The sequence below is a fragment of the Emydura macquarii genome, unplaced genomic scaffold, assembly GCF_026122565.2.
Source record: "Emydura macquarii macquarii isolate MOO-44397 ecotype Brisbane River unplaced genomic scaffold, CSIRO-AGI_Emac_v2 contig_2531, whole genome shotgun sequence".
NCBI lineage: Eukaryota > Metazoa > Chordata > Testudines > Chelidae > Emydura > Emydura macquarii.
In genome coordinates, this window is record NW_027132668.1 from 4,351,563 (window position 1) to 4,368,443 (window position 16,881).

Below are 16,881 nucleotides of genomic sequence, written 5' to 3' on the forward strand. Positions count from 1 at the left end.
AGTTGCAGAGAGTCAATAAAGTAGAAAAAAGAGTGAAAGTATTAATCTTCCAAGATACATAGCAATGGAAGGCTGGAATTGTTTTGTTACTGTACCTGCTCAGGATGGATGTTTCAGAGGATGGATGGATGGATGTTTGTCTGACTAAAGACAACAAGATTGGTACACAATAGATTTCACACAGATTTCATTTTACTTTATGTGTCACCACTAATAAATGTAAGTCCTATTTCTAGGTTTTGGATGAGGCTAGGTATTAAGATTCTAAGGCTGGAATCAGATCCACCTACACTGATGCCCACATGGAGTCCCGCTGGGGCTCTGCCTATGTGGATTTCATTGCAGTGGAGGCATCTTTTTGGCTTCAGAGTGGTGTTAGAGTTTTCTGTGGTGATCTATATTGGCTTTAATGCACTTATGACCAAATCTTTTGGTAGAATTTATGATTCAGTACTTTTTCCAGCATAAATCAGGAATGAAAACTACAAATCTAGTATGTTGCATTTGAGTCACTTCCAAGTAGTTAATAGTTTTTAAATACTTATGCTTCACTGTAGTTGAAGATTTTTTTTATTTAAACAGCTGTCTTTGTACTATAGTATACATTATAGGGTTTGTATTAGATCTAGTGATAGTCTAAGCTCCAGTTGATGTGGATAAAATAAGATCATGGAGCTCCTTTTGTGAGACTCATTGGACAGATTATTTTTCTGTAAAATGCAGCCAAGACTAATCACAGGATTGTTGCTAACAGCTCATTAATACCCATAGTTATAGTACTTTAATGACTTACTGTAGTTCCTTGTCAAGTTCATTATGGAGACTTTTGTATTTATTACTTCTTGAAATCTCACTTTTCATGCTGTTACAGCATTCTCAAAATAACTAACTAAGGTATGCGAAACCTATCCCATTGCATTCAAAAGACAAAGCACAAAAATGAGTTATTGAAGTACCTTTCAGCAAAGCTTAAAGAATCGCATGGCACAGCTTATTTCCAGCTCACTGCTCCTTCCGGTCACTAAGGTGCAAGAATTACAACCCATAGTCAATGGGGACCAAATCCTGAAAGGAATCTTTCCTGAAGTCCCTCTTTTCGCCTTCAAACAACCATCCAACATCTCTCAGCTCATCATCAGAAGAAAGTTCCCCACAGACCAGAACACACCAACTAAAAGCAGCACCACACTCTGCTAGAACAGACAAAACCAGTAGACAGCTCTCCACTGCTACAATGATCAATACCTCCCACAACACATTTCAAAATCCATGGGTCCTATACATACCTATATCACAACATGTGGCACACCTCATACAGTGAACTAAATGTCCCTGTAGCAACGCTGTCTCATTTCACTATGTTCTTGCATTAACTCACACAGAAAAAGACAAAAAACGTATCTGCTGTGGGTGAACACTTTTCACAAAGCGATCACTCTATACCTGACCTCTCAGTCCTCATGCTCAAAAGAAACCTGCACAACACCTTCAAAATATGAGCCTGGGAGCTTAAACTCATAACTTTGCTACGCACTGTGACCGGGTGTCTGAAATGGGCCACACTGAGAATCCCACCTCCAGGCAAACTGCAAGAAACAGGGCAGACAATCCCCCCAAATTGGTGGTTTATTCTATAATTACAGTCACCAAACCAATAACAAAAAGAGCTTCTGTAACACCATACTGGTTAATAATAAGCCAAACAGTCCCTTTCAGGCATTCCAGCCCTTGGTTCCCATCCAGACAAATTCATCTAATATAGTAAGAGTTTACTGAAAGCCCATTTCATTATATGTGAGGTTCTACCAATCCCAAAGGATTAGACAGTTACCCCAGGCCAATATACATTTCAGATCTTACCCAAATATCAGCCAATCCTTAGTAAACTAACTAAAAATTATTAATAAAAGAAAAGTGTTATTGAATGGTTAAAAGATTATATAAACATTACAGATGCTTGGAAGGTCCTTATATCAGATTTGTAGCTGTGCTGGATGAGTCCGCTGGCTTGCAAAAGTCTCTCTCGTATCATCCCAATAGGTTAGAATCCAAATGGCAGCTTAGCTGTGTAGAGTCTGTTAGAATCTTTCCAGGCATTTCCCAGGGTATTCCAAGTAGCTACTTGGAGATACTAGTCCCACAGTTTAAACCTTTCCCTGTTCAGCAGACTAGAGAAATGTAGGATCAGGCCTGAGGTTTCTCTTTTATAGCTGAACCAGGTTGTCAAATGTTTTGAGCACAGCAGGTGACTGAGGACTCCTGTTTGTTGAGCACACGCTGACCCACCACTTCGAAGTTAACATTCTCTTTCCTAAGCATACACGGGTAATCCAGTTACACTGATTTACATAAGGCAACAGTTGGTCATTCACTGTAACAGGGAGAGATAAACTGAAGACAATATGGATAACATTATTAGTTTCTTTGATCTTAAAGTTAACTGAACACAGGTGCATACATAATGTAAGGCAATTAAGACATTAAAAAGATTTAGCATCTAAAAGCTCATTTGGTTACGTTGGTAAACTTCTAACAGGATACAAGTACACAGAGAAAAACATTTAGCATTTACCCGGATTTCCATTATGACAAATGAATGGGTTAGTGATTTCTGGTCTAGTACATCTTTGATAGTCACATACAAGTGAGTTGTCCTGATATTACAGTTGTAATGCCTCTTGTTAAGTTATGAGTCATACACAGGTTAGCTGGTTTGCCAGTGTCTCACACATTAAAAATCATGGACTGAATAAAAAGACACTGGATTTATGACTTATTACAACACACTAACCCCTCCCCCCCACCTTTCCCCTCTATGACTAGAGAGGTGTTAATGGACCACTTCACCTGGAAGAGTCCCTTGAAATGTGTGTTAGCTGCTTACGCTAAACAATCTGTTCCACCTTGCTGTGCTGTGACACTGAGTAAGTTTCCCAGGCCTGAAGAAAGAGACATGGTTTCAAGCTACACAGAGCCTAAGATGAGAGAGACAGAAGTTGGTCTAATAAAAGATACTATCTCACCCACCTTGTCTCTCTAAGGGGAGAGAATACAGATGAGGATGTTTGGAAGTTAGGCAACCTTTTGGGGCCAGTTTAGAACCATAACATGGCTTGTGCAGGTGCAACCATACAAAGGTGCAAATAGGGGAGGGGGTGGGTGGGCAGCAGGAGGGAAGAGGAGATTGTGAGGAACCATGACTTGTGCTCCTATGCCAGGGCGGCTAGGGAATGCAGGCACTGCACACAGCTACTACTAACAATGGCACTAATAACATGGCTCTGCCATGCCTGCTGCATCAGCCAGCAAAGTGCGCACCTGATGTGCAGTGGAATTCACACTGTATCCAATGAGGCAAAGACACTTATGCATCCCAGAAGATGCTGGGAGAAATTCAGAGTACTTCCTGGGGGCTGCTGCTGTAGCCTAACCGCTCCAGACTACCTTACAGGACAGCCTATACTTTTAAGGCACAATCTAACCCATGATTTGGATGTGTGATTGTCACATCAGGGTTGGCCTCAGCAGTGGATAGGCAAAACTGACCATTTAGAGCAGCAGGTTAGGCACTTAACACCCCTTGAAAGACAATGGGAATTAGATCCCTCTCACCTGAGCACTTCTGAATCTCCCAGGAAGCACCTATCAACAACTGTAGGTGCCTAAATACCTTTGTAGATCTGACCCATACTGAATCTGACATAACAAGGAGGCAGTGCCTACTCCAAGTAGCCACCATGACAGCCTTAGACACAGGAATTACGAGTCAGTATCTGGAGCCCTCTGATCCTCTGCTGTCAATCAGTCAGTTTGCAGGCTGCTCCACTCTCTAAACCCCCATGTTCCTCAGCAAACATTAGGCACATGCCATGTCTGAAGTTTTAAATCCAAAGCCCTGGAAAACTCAAAATCCAAAACTGTTCTCACAAGGTTTTTATCACTGACTCTAAACCACTGGTTTTCGAGCTCTTGTAATGTAAGTTGCCAGACAAATTTTCTTCTCAGTCTTTCTAAATAAATACATCTCTGGGCAGAAAACAAGGACCAGATTCTCCTCTGACTTTTGTTGTTTTCATGATAGTGTAACGCCTTTGACTTCAGTGGAGTTCCACCTGAATTACAAAGTGAGAGGATATTCAGGCTCCAGATATGAGAGTCTTCCACTCAAATGATACTTTATGTAGCCTTCCACAGAAAATTAACCAGAATCAGGGTCTCTGGATGAGACCTGACCCGAGCCGCTACAGACATGACTCTAGAATGGAGTTTTCATAATCCCTCTACAGGCTCCCCATTTACAGTGTTCTGGAAGCAGATTGCCTGTATTGACTATTTTACCCAGGCTCAGTCATTGTTTTAGTAGCCAAACAGTCAAATTCATCTAGAACAAATGTCCGTTCACAGACTGGAGAGGTGGGAACTCACCTGGAACACCCCTTTCTGGCAGAGCATGGCATAACAGGCCCTTTCCTTTCCACTGATCCCTGCTCCATGTCATTCCAGGACTGCAGGGGTCTCTCATCTCATGACTTGATCCTCCAGCCAAGTCACATTTTCATCTCACACCTTCCAGGGTAACAGGAAGTTCAACAAATAAACCATCTGATGTCCTTCTAAAAGGTCTTCAGCCCTGCCTCAGTGCACTGTGGTCCCAAGACACGTCTCTCAGGGCTCTCCATCATCTTTATCCCCTACTCAGAGCCTTATGCCACCTTACCAGAGGCCCAAGGGGGAACCCAGTCCCATCCTCTACACTAGATGCCAGACCAGGGGTCCTATAACCAGCAGTCAGTCTGTTCTGCAGGACTCCTCACTGTTTCCTTCCTGGACTTCTTCCTACTGTAATATATTTTTCAGGCCTTCTCCCCACAATCTTTCTAGGTATGCCTTTCTCTCAGGGCCAGGACTCACAGGGCCCTCCCCTGGAATCTCCCAAATAAAATCCCAAGTGTAAACCCTCTTCAACCCCCTCAGTCTTGACCTTTCCTCTCTGTCTGTTCCTCAGCTGAACACATCCCCAAGTCCCAATCCCATCCTATTATCATACTCATCACTGCAGCCTGCTCCACCCAACTGGCTACTCCTGGTCTCTTCCCAGACTTTACTACAGAGGAGAAGATCCCAGGACTTACTCTCTCCCTGGGTTTCCTCCTTGACCCTTCCAGTATTCCTCTGCTCTAATCCCAGAGAGTAACTGCAGAGTTCCTTTTTCTGTCCTTGTAGCAAACTTTTGCTCCAAACTTCCTCTGTTTAAACTAACCACCCAGCTCCTCTCCCGGCGGGGACTCATCTGTAATTAAGCCTAGCCCATGCTCCAGGTGCAGCCCAGTAGCATGATTGGCCTCTCAGGTCCACATTATCCTTTCAGAGCCTGGGTGGGGTACATACCACATCAACAGACAAAGATGAAATTGTCATGTGTTGGGGAGGAGTTAACAGTGGGCTTGAAAAAGCTTAAATCCCTTCCACCTGCACATTTTGTGAGGTATTCTAAATTGCCCTAGGAAGAGCTTGCTTCTTTGCTAGCTATTGGTGTTCCGAAGCAGGATGCATCAGTACCATTGAAGCTATTTCGTGAGGTGGATACCCTGAGTTGTCAGCCAAGAATAGAGAGATGTCTGTTTCTAAGTGAGCAGTGGAAAGGTCAAAGAAGGTCCTGTATCCCTCATTTGGGCACAGAATACTTCTATCATTTTGCCCTTGTTGGACCTACAGATAGAGCAGGTAGCCTTAGGAGAGAGAGAAAATTCCATTTTGCAAATGGGGGGGGGGGGATAGAGGAGGAGAGATTACATGCAGAAATGTTGTGACAAACCCAAGGTAGCAAAGCATATCAGTAGCAGAAACTCCTGATTTCCATTCCTCCTGGGATTTACGCCTTTGAATATTTCACCAGAGCTCAAGGTTATGGACCTTTAAGAGCAGGCTACAAGGAGAAACATTTATTCATTTGTGCTCCACCAGCAGGTTAATTAATAGTGAGTGGTGCTGTTTGCACTGTCTAGTGAAAAGTTTTAAAACCTTGACCAGAGTTTTCACTAATCTCTAGTTTTTAATTTTAATTATTTGTTCAAATAGCTTCGCTCAGTGTTTTTAAAAGTCAAACCATTTTTTTTTTTTGCTTATTTACATTTGATTTTATCTTATTTATTTGCACAGCTTTGTGATAGCTGTGAAGGGTGCTTATAAATCAATAATGGGTTATCAAAAGACTGTCGTCAGTTTCTGACAACTAAGAATCCTTTTTTGCCTGAGCTCTTTAGAGAATTTGCAAAATCCCTACCTGAGACCATCAACAGCCATCAGCCAAGGTACAAATGAATGATTGATTTTGATATCCGGAGCTGTAAGATTTTTATAATACAAAATAAAGCATCTGTGCTGCTTCTACCTTGAGCAGCTGTTAGAATAATAGTGTCAAATAACTAAACAGTTCTAAATAAAGGGTTAACATTAACATTAAATTTAACCACACTTACTAGTCAAATAAGGCTATTTTGCAAAGAACAGGTTTTATAAAAAGCATGCCAGAAAATGCATGGCATAACCATTCTATATAAATACCTACATAATCCTGATTCTCCCTGTCAAATAGCAGCATATAGTACAGCATTTTAGATAACGAAAAGAGCAAAAACCACTATCCAATGTTGCTTGACTAACATACATATCAGCAATAAAAAAGCTTTGTGTTGAGCGCTCCCATGCTTCATATTTCTCAAATAATAAAAACAGAGTGGGTGAGATCCTCTGGTGTAAATGGGCCCAGCAAAGTCAATGGAGCTGCAGCTATTTACATTAGCTCAGGATGTAGTCCACAGTATCAACACTGAATAAAATCCAAAAAGGATTTTAGGCTAACAAGGACATGGTCACACATTAGCTATGTTGCTTATAGGCTTCTGACAAATCACTGCATAGACTCCAGTAGGGGAAAATAACACAGATTTACTAAGGGTGTGGTCATTCCCTGTGGAAAGGGGCTTAACTGCGGTAGTCCCATTCAGACCATAAGCCCTTCCTGAGTAGAACAGTAAACGGGATAATAAAGGGAACACAACAGCCCACACCAGTTCTACCTTCTGTCAGTGGGTGTTCTGGTATCTGGTTGGGTCCGAGCCAGGAGTTCCCTCAGGAAGCAAGCACAAGTCCTCTCAGCTGCTGCTTCTTGTATTATATGGCATGGCAGAGTCACACATTCCCAGTCTATAACTGCCAGGTGCTGGATTTCTTGATATATAGTTAGTCTCACTTGCGCTCTCTCTTTCCTGTTTTTAAAAAAAATTGTAATATTGCTTCCTTAAAGATGCCCTATTTTCCTGATGCTCTGACTAGGTATTTTATTGTAAACTTTGTCACTTTTAGGTGTCTGAGTTTGTCATACAAAATCCCGCTCTCCGTGTTACAATCTTTTCACTCTAGTGGACTGATTCTTTGGCCTCACATAGCCCATCTTTGTGTTTATTAGTTAAAGACAAGTTACCATTTAAGCCACAGTGTCTAGTAAGTATCTGGAGTAGAGCTATCTCATTCTTTCTCTTAGGTTTTTGCAGTATTTCAGCATTTTCAATTCTAGGGCATGCTTCATGAAATCTTTCTCCAATGTTTCTTTTGTCCATACATCCTGCCAGTCCTCTCTTAGTTCATTTTTAATTGGGGTTTTAAACTCCAGTTTACTTAAAGGAATCTCTATTTTAACTTTTTCATTTGTTACTTAGTCTGCTTCCTCATTTCTTGATCTCCCAGTGTGTGCTGTGATCCATTTCAATGTTTTCTCCCGTCTGGGCCAATTCTGTTGTTAATGACAATATTGTCATTAATTATATCATTTCTGCTATCTGAACTCCCATTTTTCATTGCCAGTCATCCTGATGGTGAATCTGACAAGATGACAATGGAGGCAGATCGCACAGTCAGTATCCACTATAACTCCAATATTATCCCTGCTAGTTTGGCTCTTTTAACAGCTACAAAATTTGATAGTCAAATGGATTTTTTTATTCCAAGTATTGGGATGCAGAATGCTTTCCCTAGTCTCCTGGCTTTCTCATCTTTTGACCCATCTGTAAATATTTGACAATCTTTCCCTCTCTCTCTTACTCGCACACACACAAAATTTCATTATATAGTTCCACATTCATATTGGTGGTACGAGGAGGGTGATATTCTGCCTATAATGCATTTTCCCAGGGCTATATATGCTAATTTCTTTTAGATCTTTCTTTTCTCTTAGTTTGTTTCTCAATACTTTTATGCTATGAACATGAAGCATTTTTGTTTTTTCCCCCATGTTGTCAACTGAATTCCCAGCATTCTTCATATTTGTTAAGTGTTTCCATCTTCCCATGACTTGCCCAAAAGGTTAAGTTCAATAATTTCATTCTAAATGCTAAAGGCATTTCACCAGCACCTATCTGTGTTACATACAGAGGGGTCGTGATGAAGGCAACACATGCAAGGAGTGATGCCTGGGCTTGGATTGAGTCTAGCTCCCTTAGGTTCGTTTTTGATGCTGAAATAAATGCTTGGTATCTGTCATCAATGATCCGTCTTATTAATGCTCTACAAAGCACTACCACTGGTTTCTTATATGCGCTCGGGGGTTCCCAAAATACTTCTAAGTAGACTGATTTTTACCTTTATATTTCTCTACAATATTTTCAATGTGATCCTTTCATGTTAACTTGCTATCAAATGTCACATCCAGAAATTTGTACCTTTTAATTATATGTATTTGCTGTCCCCATAGAGACAGTTTACAATGTTTTTATTTTCCTTTTAGTGACTATCATTCCTTTAGTTTTGAGAACTGAACATTTAAAGCCTTATGTTTCCCCATTCTTAAGTGCTTATTTAATTCACTTCTCAGCTATTTCCTGGTTTTTGTTTTTAGCCCATATAGCATAAACATCTGCAAATAAGGAAATGCTATTCCTGCACACATCCTTTTTCTTTATCACTACATTAAATAAGGTAGGGCTGATGACACTCCCTCATGGAGTGCCATTTGTGGTTGTATATATGTTAGAGTAGGCTTTCCCCACTCTGACCTGCACAGTTCTTTTACTTAAGAAATCCTTTATCCACCTATATATTCTTCCTTCTTATGCTCCTGAATGTTATTTTATGCAATAAGCCTTCTCTCCATAACATCTCATATGCTGTTTCAATATTTAGGAAAGCTACTACCATATAAAGTTTGTGGATGATATCAAGCTGGGAGGAGTTGCAAGTGCTTTGGAGGATAAAATTCAAATTCAAAATGATCTGGACAAACTGGAGAAAAGGTCTAAAGTAAATAGGATGAAATTCACTGCAAAGTACTCCATTTGGGAAGAAACAATCAGTTGTACATATAGAAAATGGGAAATGACTGCCTAGAAAGGGATATGGAAGTCATAGTGGATCACAAACTAGATATGAGTCAACAGTGTTGCAAAAAAAGCAAACATCATTCTGGGATGTATTAGCAGGAGTGTTGTAAGCAAGACAAGAAGTAATTATTCTGCTCTACTCCATGTTGATTAGGCCTCATCTGGAGTTTTGTGTCCAGTTCTGGGCGCCACATTTCAGGAAACGTGGACAAATTGGAGAAAGTCCAGAGAAGAGCAACAAAATGATTAAAGGTCTAGAAAACATGACCTATGAGTGAAGACTGAAAAAACTGGGTTTATTTAGTCTGGAGAAGAGAAGATTGACATGATAACAGCTTTCAAGTACACAAAAAGTTGTTACAAGGATGAGGAAGAAAATTGTTCCTGTTAATTTCTGAGGATGGAACAAGAGGAAATGGACTTAAATTGCAGCAAGAGCGGTTTAGGTTGGATATTGGGAAAAACTTCCTAACTGTCAGGGTAGTTAAGCACTGGAATAAATGACCTAGGAAGGTTGTGGAATCCCCATCATTGGAGATTTTTAAGCATAGGTTGGACAGACACTATCAGGGATGATCTAGATAATGCTTGGTCCTGCCTTGAGTGCAGGGGACTGGACTAGAAGACATCTTGAGGTCCCTTCCCATCCTACATAAGAATGGCCGTACTGGGTCAAACCAATGGTCCATCTAGCCCTGTTTTCTGTTTCCTGTTTTCTGACAGTGGCCAAAGCCATGTGCTACAGAGGGAAAGAACAGAACAGGTAATCATCAAGTGATCCATCTGGTCACTCATTCCCAGCCTTTGGCAAACAGCAATCCCTGCCTATCCTTGATTAATTTATCTAGTTCTTTTTTGAACCCTGTTATAGTCTTGGCCTTTACAACATCCTCTGGCAAGGGGTTCCGGAGGTTGACTGTACAATGTGTGAAGAAATACTTCCTTTTGTTTGTTTTAAATCTGGTCCCTATTCATTTCATTTGGTGACCCCTAGTTTTTGTGTTTTGAGAAGGAGTAAATAACACTTCCTTATTTACTTTCTCCACACCAGTGATGATTTTATAGACCTCTATCATTTCTTTTCCAAGATGAAAAATTTCAGTTTTATTAATCTCTCCTCATATGGAAGCTATTTCCATACCCTAATCATTTTTGTTGCCCTTTTCTGTACCTTTTCCAATTCCAATATATCTTTTTTGAGATCAAGCAACCAAATCTGCATGCAGTTTTCAAGATGTGGATGATTTATAAAAAGGCAATTCAATATTTTCTGTCTGATTATCTATCCCTTTCCTAATGTTTCCCAACATTCTGTTAGCTTTTTTGACTGCCACTGCATAGTGAGTAGATGTTTTCAGAGGCTATATACATTCTAACAGTAAATAATATAGTTTTACTTGTCCTTCAGTATTTCCTTTGCTTAAAGTGTGGAGTCATTCTACTAATAAGTTGCTCACACGTAGGTACTTTTTTTGCTGCTTTAACTGATTTTCATTTCTCTGTTTTTTCTCCTGTCTGTGATGTGCAGTTTATTACTTCACTCATAAAAGCTATATACTTCTCTTTGTCAATACATAATATGTCTTCTCCTATTTTCCCTGCCAGTCGTCATAACCTTTGATTTATTCTGTTGTGTGTTTCTCTTTCTCCTTACTGAGTTTCCTTTCTTCTTTCCCCTTTGGTCTATGATGCCTCCTAGAAGCTTCCACATACAATATGCTATTTGTAACTTTTGTTTCTCTTGCATGCTTTGTTGGTATCCAGCCACTGTATGCTGCACTGTGCTTTCCTCCACAGTTGCTACACTTTAATTTTGTCCAATCCACACAATTGTCATAGGAGGGCTTCCTTCCACATTTATTGCATTTAATTTTTCCTTTACATATCTTTTGCCACATGTCCAAGCCTCACTGCAAGTGGAATGTATGGTTTTGTCCAAAAAAAATCTGTTATCTAATTGTTACCTTCTCTGGAAGGGTTTCTCCTTTAAATGCAACTAGCACAGCTGTTGACAGGCTCTCTTTACCCTCCTCTCTTGCTAGTTAGCTGCTTAGCATATAGTACCTGATCATTCCCTCTCTGCCTTGCTTTACTTTATCTTCAATCATTTTGATCAGCACCCCATATTCAACTTCTCTTGTCTCCATCAGATACTTGGGCAGTTGGCAGCTTACTTTCAGTTTTCCTAGCATTTTAATCTTTAATAGTTTCCACACTTGTTCCTTGCTTTCACATTCTATTAATAGCTCTGCTCCTTGTAGCTTTGTAACTCTTTCTATATTTCCAGTGTCTTTTATAAGCCACTCTTGGAGGGTTTATATTCCCCCACTTCACATCTTTGACTAGTGACTTCATTATTATAGCAATCTGATTTTTCTCTTTACTCTTTCCTGACTTTCTGCCTGCTATCTCTTCTTCTAGCTCTGGCATGTCCATCCTTTCCTTTTTCCTAACCTGTAACCAGTCCTCCCCTTTGCTCTCGCCATCATTTTTCTGGTCTGGTTTCAGCATTCTCCATTATCTTCCATCTGCCCCCAAAGTATTGCTCAGCCAGCCCAGCCCCCAGTCCAGCCCTCCTCTCCACTGACCTGGCATTCTCCTTTTGCGTGCCCCTCCATGCCTGACAGAACTTGCAGGTGCAACAGGGCAGGGCTGATTAACCCTTCCCAGACCAGCACACTCCATCACATATGTTTCTTGGCATCACTTCATTGGGATGTTCTGAAGTACCGTATTTATCCTTCTGTATCTAGGAATGAGATGACAAAACACCATCCCAGTCCCTACATTGGCCTCTACCTGTTCTGCTGTAATTCCCTGAACTTCCAGGCAAGCCCCAGTCCTGCCATTGTTCTGCACACACAAGCATAAGCTCTACATCAGGTTAATTTCTCTAAACACTCTACCCACCACCCCCAAGATGTGACAGCAATGATCCCATTGGACTTACAACTGCCAGCAGAATTTGACCCTAAAAGACTAAAATACCACACATTGAAATGTATTCTAGATTTACTATAAAACTAGATCTGTGGAGTAAATGACCTAATCCTACAGATGTATTGTATAGTAAAATGTGGAGAATTTTCTTATTAGAAAGTATGTTCTGAAACCTGACCAATAGATGTCTGAAATAAATGATAGAAGCACTGTGGTCAAACAAGTATTTATATGGGATTGTCTGACTACAGGACTCTGTGGGCCTAATCCAGCTCCCACTGAAGTCAGCAAAAGTCTTTCCACTGACTTCGGTGAGAGTTGGTTCAACTAGCAGCTCTCTTACTGTTCCAGTGACCCCTGTCGGATGTGCCTTGGAATGGGTAAAGTGTTGGATAGCTTCATTTCCTCCATTTTGCTCCCCCAGATGCTCTGTTTGGAATATGCTGTGCATCTCAGAAGAAAAAAAAATCAATAAAACTATTCAAACAAATAGTAGAACAAAAGGGATTTACACAAACAGCATTGGCTTAAAGATGCAAAGATTTAGGCTCCCAATGGAGCCATCCCCAAAGTGGCTAAAATGCTTTGCTGCAACACAATCTCTCTAATAAAAGTCTTCCAACCACAGTCTGCTTAATGCACTATAGATCAAAAAAGTGGCAGCACACCACTCAACATTCATCTGTATGTAGGCTGTGTGCAGTGAATAATGGCCGTTTAGATTAGACACACTGACTGTTCTAGTTTTCAGCTTCACTTTCTATTGCATCAGTCTGCATACTTGGGATCATTGCAAAAAGAGGAATGGGTCTATTTTGGGAGGTATAAACCAATTCAATTTAAAGCCCCAATCCAGCCAAACATTTAAGAATTTTTAAGAACATTTAAGAACATTTAAGAACATTTAAGAAACTACTCATGCTTAAAGTTAAACACATGCTATGTGTGTTGCTGGATCAAGGTTTAACTGAGGAACGTACAAAACGGCCTATAGAACGATATTTCCTTTGCTTCTGAAAGAGAGCAGAAGGTAAGATCATGTCTGTTGTGCCTTCCCTTTTCACCTTGTTCTTTGGATATTTTTTCCCTTTCTGATCTTACCTCCTCCAAACTCCTCTCCAACTTCCAGTGTTTCTCAACCCTATTTCTTCCTTTTTCCCCTTCATCTTCTCCTCTCAGCTCTTCTGGTTTTGAGTAGAACTGGTCAGACACTCTTTTGACAAAACAGTTTTCCACTGGAAAATGCAGCTTTTTCAAAATGGAAATCTTTCATGAAATTGTGTAGATTTCAACAAAATGAAATTTTGTTACAAAATCTCAGTTTTCCAAAACTATTTTTTCCCCAGAATTTCCATTTTTGAAGAAAATTTGGAAAAAAATGTTTCCCTCCTGATGTGGAGGGAAAAGAAACTTCAGACTCTCGAAATTTTCCTCAAAACGCAACTCCATGTTCTGGCCAGCTCTACTATGAACTGTGGCCCAAGTCCACAAAACTACTCGACACCCCTACAATCCACAAAACCCCCAATCAGCGACTGCCAAACCCTGTCAGCACCTAAACTCTCACTGTAAAAATTCTCTAGGTGCCTAAGCCCTGGTCTACACTTACGCGGAGATTCAGCGACAGTCGACGGGAGTTACGCAAGCTGTGCTTCCCTTCTGCACACCGTCTTCACTGCATTCCCGTCAATGCAGCGCTACGCCGCTTGAGGGGGTGGTTTTACTGTGTCAACTTCCTGATCGATTGAGCGGGTCTGTACTGACCACTCAATCGATCCAGAAAGATCGATCTGGAAGCAGTGACTTTGCTGCCATCAGTATAGTTTCTGCATCTGGGAATGTGTGCTGTTGCCTTACGCTAGAAGTCTGATGTCAATCTCTCTAAGCCCCAGTGTGATACACAAATAGGAGGATGTAAGTGCTCCTTGGCCTGTCTTCCCTGCGAGACCTGATCTTGGGGAAGGCCATTGAGCACACCCTACCAAATTGGTTCCCATTCAAATTCTGGCCACCAGAAGAGAAGGTGGTGGTAGTGCTGCCCACATTGTAACATTTAGCCCAGTTGTTAGAGCACTTATTTGAGATGTGGGAAACCAAGGTTCAACTCTCCCCTCTTTAAGGGGTGAGAGAGAATTTGAACAGGAATCACAAGATGGTGTTCTGACCACTTAGCTATTGGATATTTTGATGTGGGACTCCCATAATTTCTGCTGCTGAAGCTGTTCCACTATGGATAATAATTAGAGTGGCTAGAGCAGGGGGACTGGAACCAGGATCTCCAACGTGCATGCCCTAGGCTACAGAGTCATTCTCCCTCTCTCTCTCTGGCCCAATGACTCTTCATGTATTTATCCAAAGTGGAACAACTTTACCAGCAGAGATTATGGGAGCACCACATCAGACTATACCGTTGCTCAGTGCTTAGTGTGCCCTCCTGAGAGATGGGGACCCCTGTTCAGATTCTTTCTCCTCATTAAGCACAGGGGGGAATTGAATGTTGATCTTTCACATTCCAGGTAAGTGTTCTAACCACTGAGCTAAGTTGTAAGGTAGACACCACATTCTCCTTCTGCAGCCATTTTTTGTGGAGTGGGAAATGACTTAGGGACCTAAGCGGCTTGACTCCAGGAGAGGGGTTCCTGGTTTGGATTGCTCGCAGAGACAGTCACGTCCCTGCAGCTCAGATGTAGATTTACTGCCTTGAGAGGGAGTTGGGTTTTGGATGCACCCCTCTTGTTGGCAACTCCCATTGGCTATTTTAGGCAGCTCTCTGCCTAATGTGCTGACTTTTGTGGATTGTGGTCTAAAACACCTATCTCCCCCCATTCATGGCATAAGGACCCTAGGCACATAACTCAGGCTTTGTGGATCCCATTGTTGTTCCTGAGATTTTCTAGGTGCCTAAAAGTTAGGTGTTGCAATGTTGAACGTTGCTTTGTTTAAATTCCTTTCTGTATGGGCCCCTTTCTCTTTTCCTCCTACCATTTTCCTACTTCCTGTCCTTTTCTCCCACTCTCCCTTTTCTTAAAACTCACTGGAACCTCTCCCTCTGCCTAGCTGCTCTTGACCTCTGCCTTAACCCAGGTGCCCCACACTTATCCACCCTCTTCACCTCTTCCTATCACCCTCTTTATTCCCTCTGTCTCTCATGCTCTAGTCATTCTGAGTCTATTCCCCTTTTTTCCTTCCTTTTCCATCCTTCCGTTATCATTTAAAGCAAAGTGCACACATTATTTGGTCAAAAAATCTCATCGCCTTCCTGGGTTTGGCAGTATTAATTCAATGACACTCAGATAATAAAGGTCAGCTCAAGCTTTTCCCCAGGCAAAGGCTGCTATGATTCCTGCTCAAGAATACACAGTTTACAGCCTTACCCTCCGGGGAGCCACTACATCCTTTGTATGCAGTTGACATAACAAGGCATTTGCATTGTCAGACTGAATAACTTACTTAGCCTTTTCACAGCATGACCAACAGCAGCTAGCCTGGTCAAGTCAGAGTGTTTGGAAACAATTTTTTCAACAGAGAGTGGAGCATGTGTGGACAACGAGGTGGGATCCCTCCTAACTGAACTCAGCACACACACGGGTAATTGCCCAGCCTCACCCTGCTGGGGTTTTCCTCTGATCTGAAAGTAAAATCACGACAAACGTAACTGCAGCATGAGCAAGCTCCATTCTCTGAGCAGGCAGGCTGCTAGGGTTCTCCCTCATGGACCTCCTGTCTACCTAGAACTTCCCTGTCTAGAGAGACTCTCCACCCTTTCTGTCTTTCTCAGAAGACCCACCTGATCTGGGTGACAGAGCACAGTTGTCCTGCACTTTCATTCAGGGTCCCTCTCAAAGTTTGATTTAAAAAGAGAATCTGTAATTGTCAAACAGGATTTTTATTTTTTTAAAAAGAGACACTCTATCTGGCAATGTGCTATTTCAGTAACAAACTGAACCTCTGGCTCCTTCCAGCCAGTTTTTCTTTTAATTTTTTTCATCAGGTGGGATTGCCTGCCTCCAAATGTCATCTTCTCCGTTGAAGAAATGCTTAAGAGTGGCAATGCTGAACTTCACTGTGAGGTTGTCTGACAAGTCTGAGGTCCTGTGAACCCATGATATGGAATCAACAACCAAATGACCATACAAGCTGTCTTGACTGACATCTGCTCCGATGGGTGCTGGAACGAGGGGTGCTGGGGATGCTGCCTGGCTTGAAGTGGTTTCTATCATATACAGGGTTTCCAGTTTGCTTCAATGACCCTCAGCACCTGCACTACACAAATTGTTCCAGCACCCTGTCTGCTCCTGTTTCAGCACATGAATTCGTCTCTTGGGGCATGGATGCCATCTCATCACTTACCCACTGCTGTGTTTCCTTCATCTTCACCATCTGAACTCTCTACTTCTCACACATCCCATCTGCTCCAGATGCACTCAAACTGCCTGATGCCTGATGAGACTGTACCATCAATATCTGTCTCAGCTCTGTCCTCAAGGCACATTGGGCTGGTCTTGACATTAGAATTAATGACCGAGCACCAAAGCAGCCAGGATATTGAAGATTATTGCTTGCGCAA

General features: G+C 41.6%; 1 long non-coding RNA gene across 1 annotated transcript; it reads right to left on the reverse strand.

Annotated features, from left to right (window-relative positions):
• Positions 1 to 1,618: 1,618 nt before the first annotated feature.
• LOC137163357 (uncharacterized) lies at positions 1,619 to 5,221 on the reverse strand. Its single transcript, XR_010922695.1, has 3 exons — positions 5,133 to 5,221; positions 4,426 to 4,566; positions 1,619 to 2,391 (listed from the first exon to the last, which is right to left on the reverse strand). It is a non-coding gene; the product is annotated as an uncharacterized lncRNA (long non-coding RNA).
• Between the last annotated feature and the right edge of the window lie 11,660 nt (positions 5,222 to 16,881).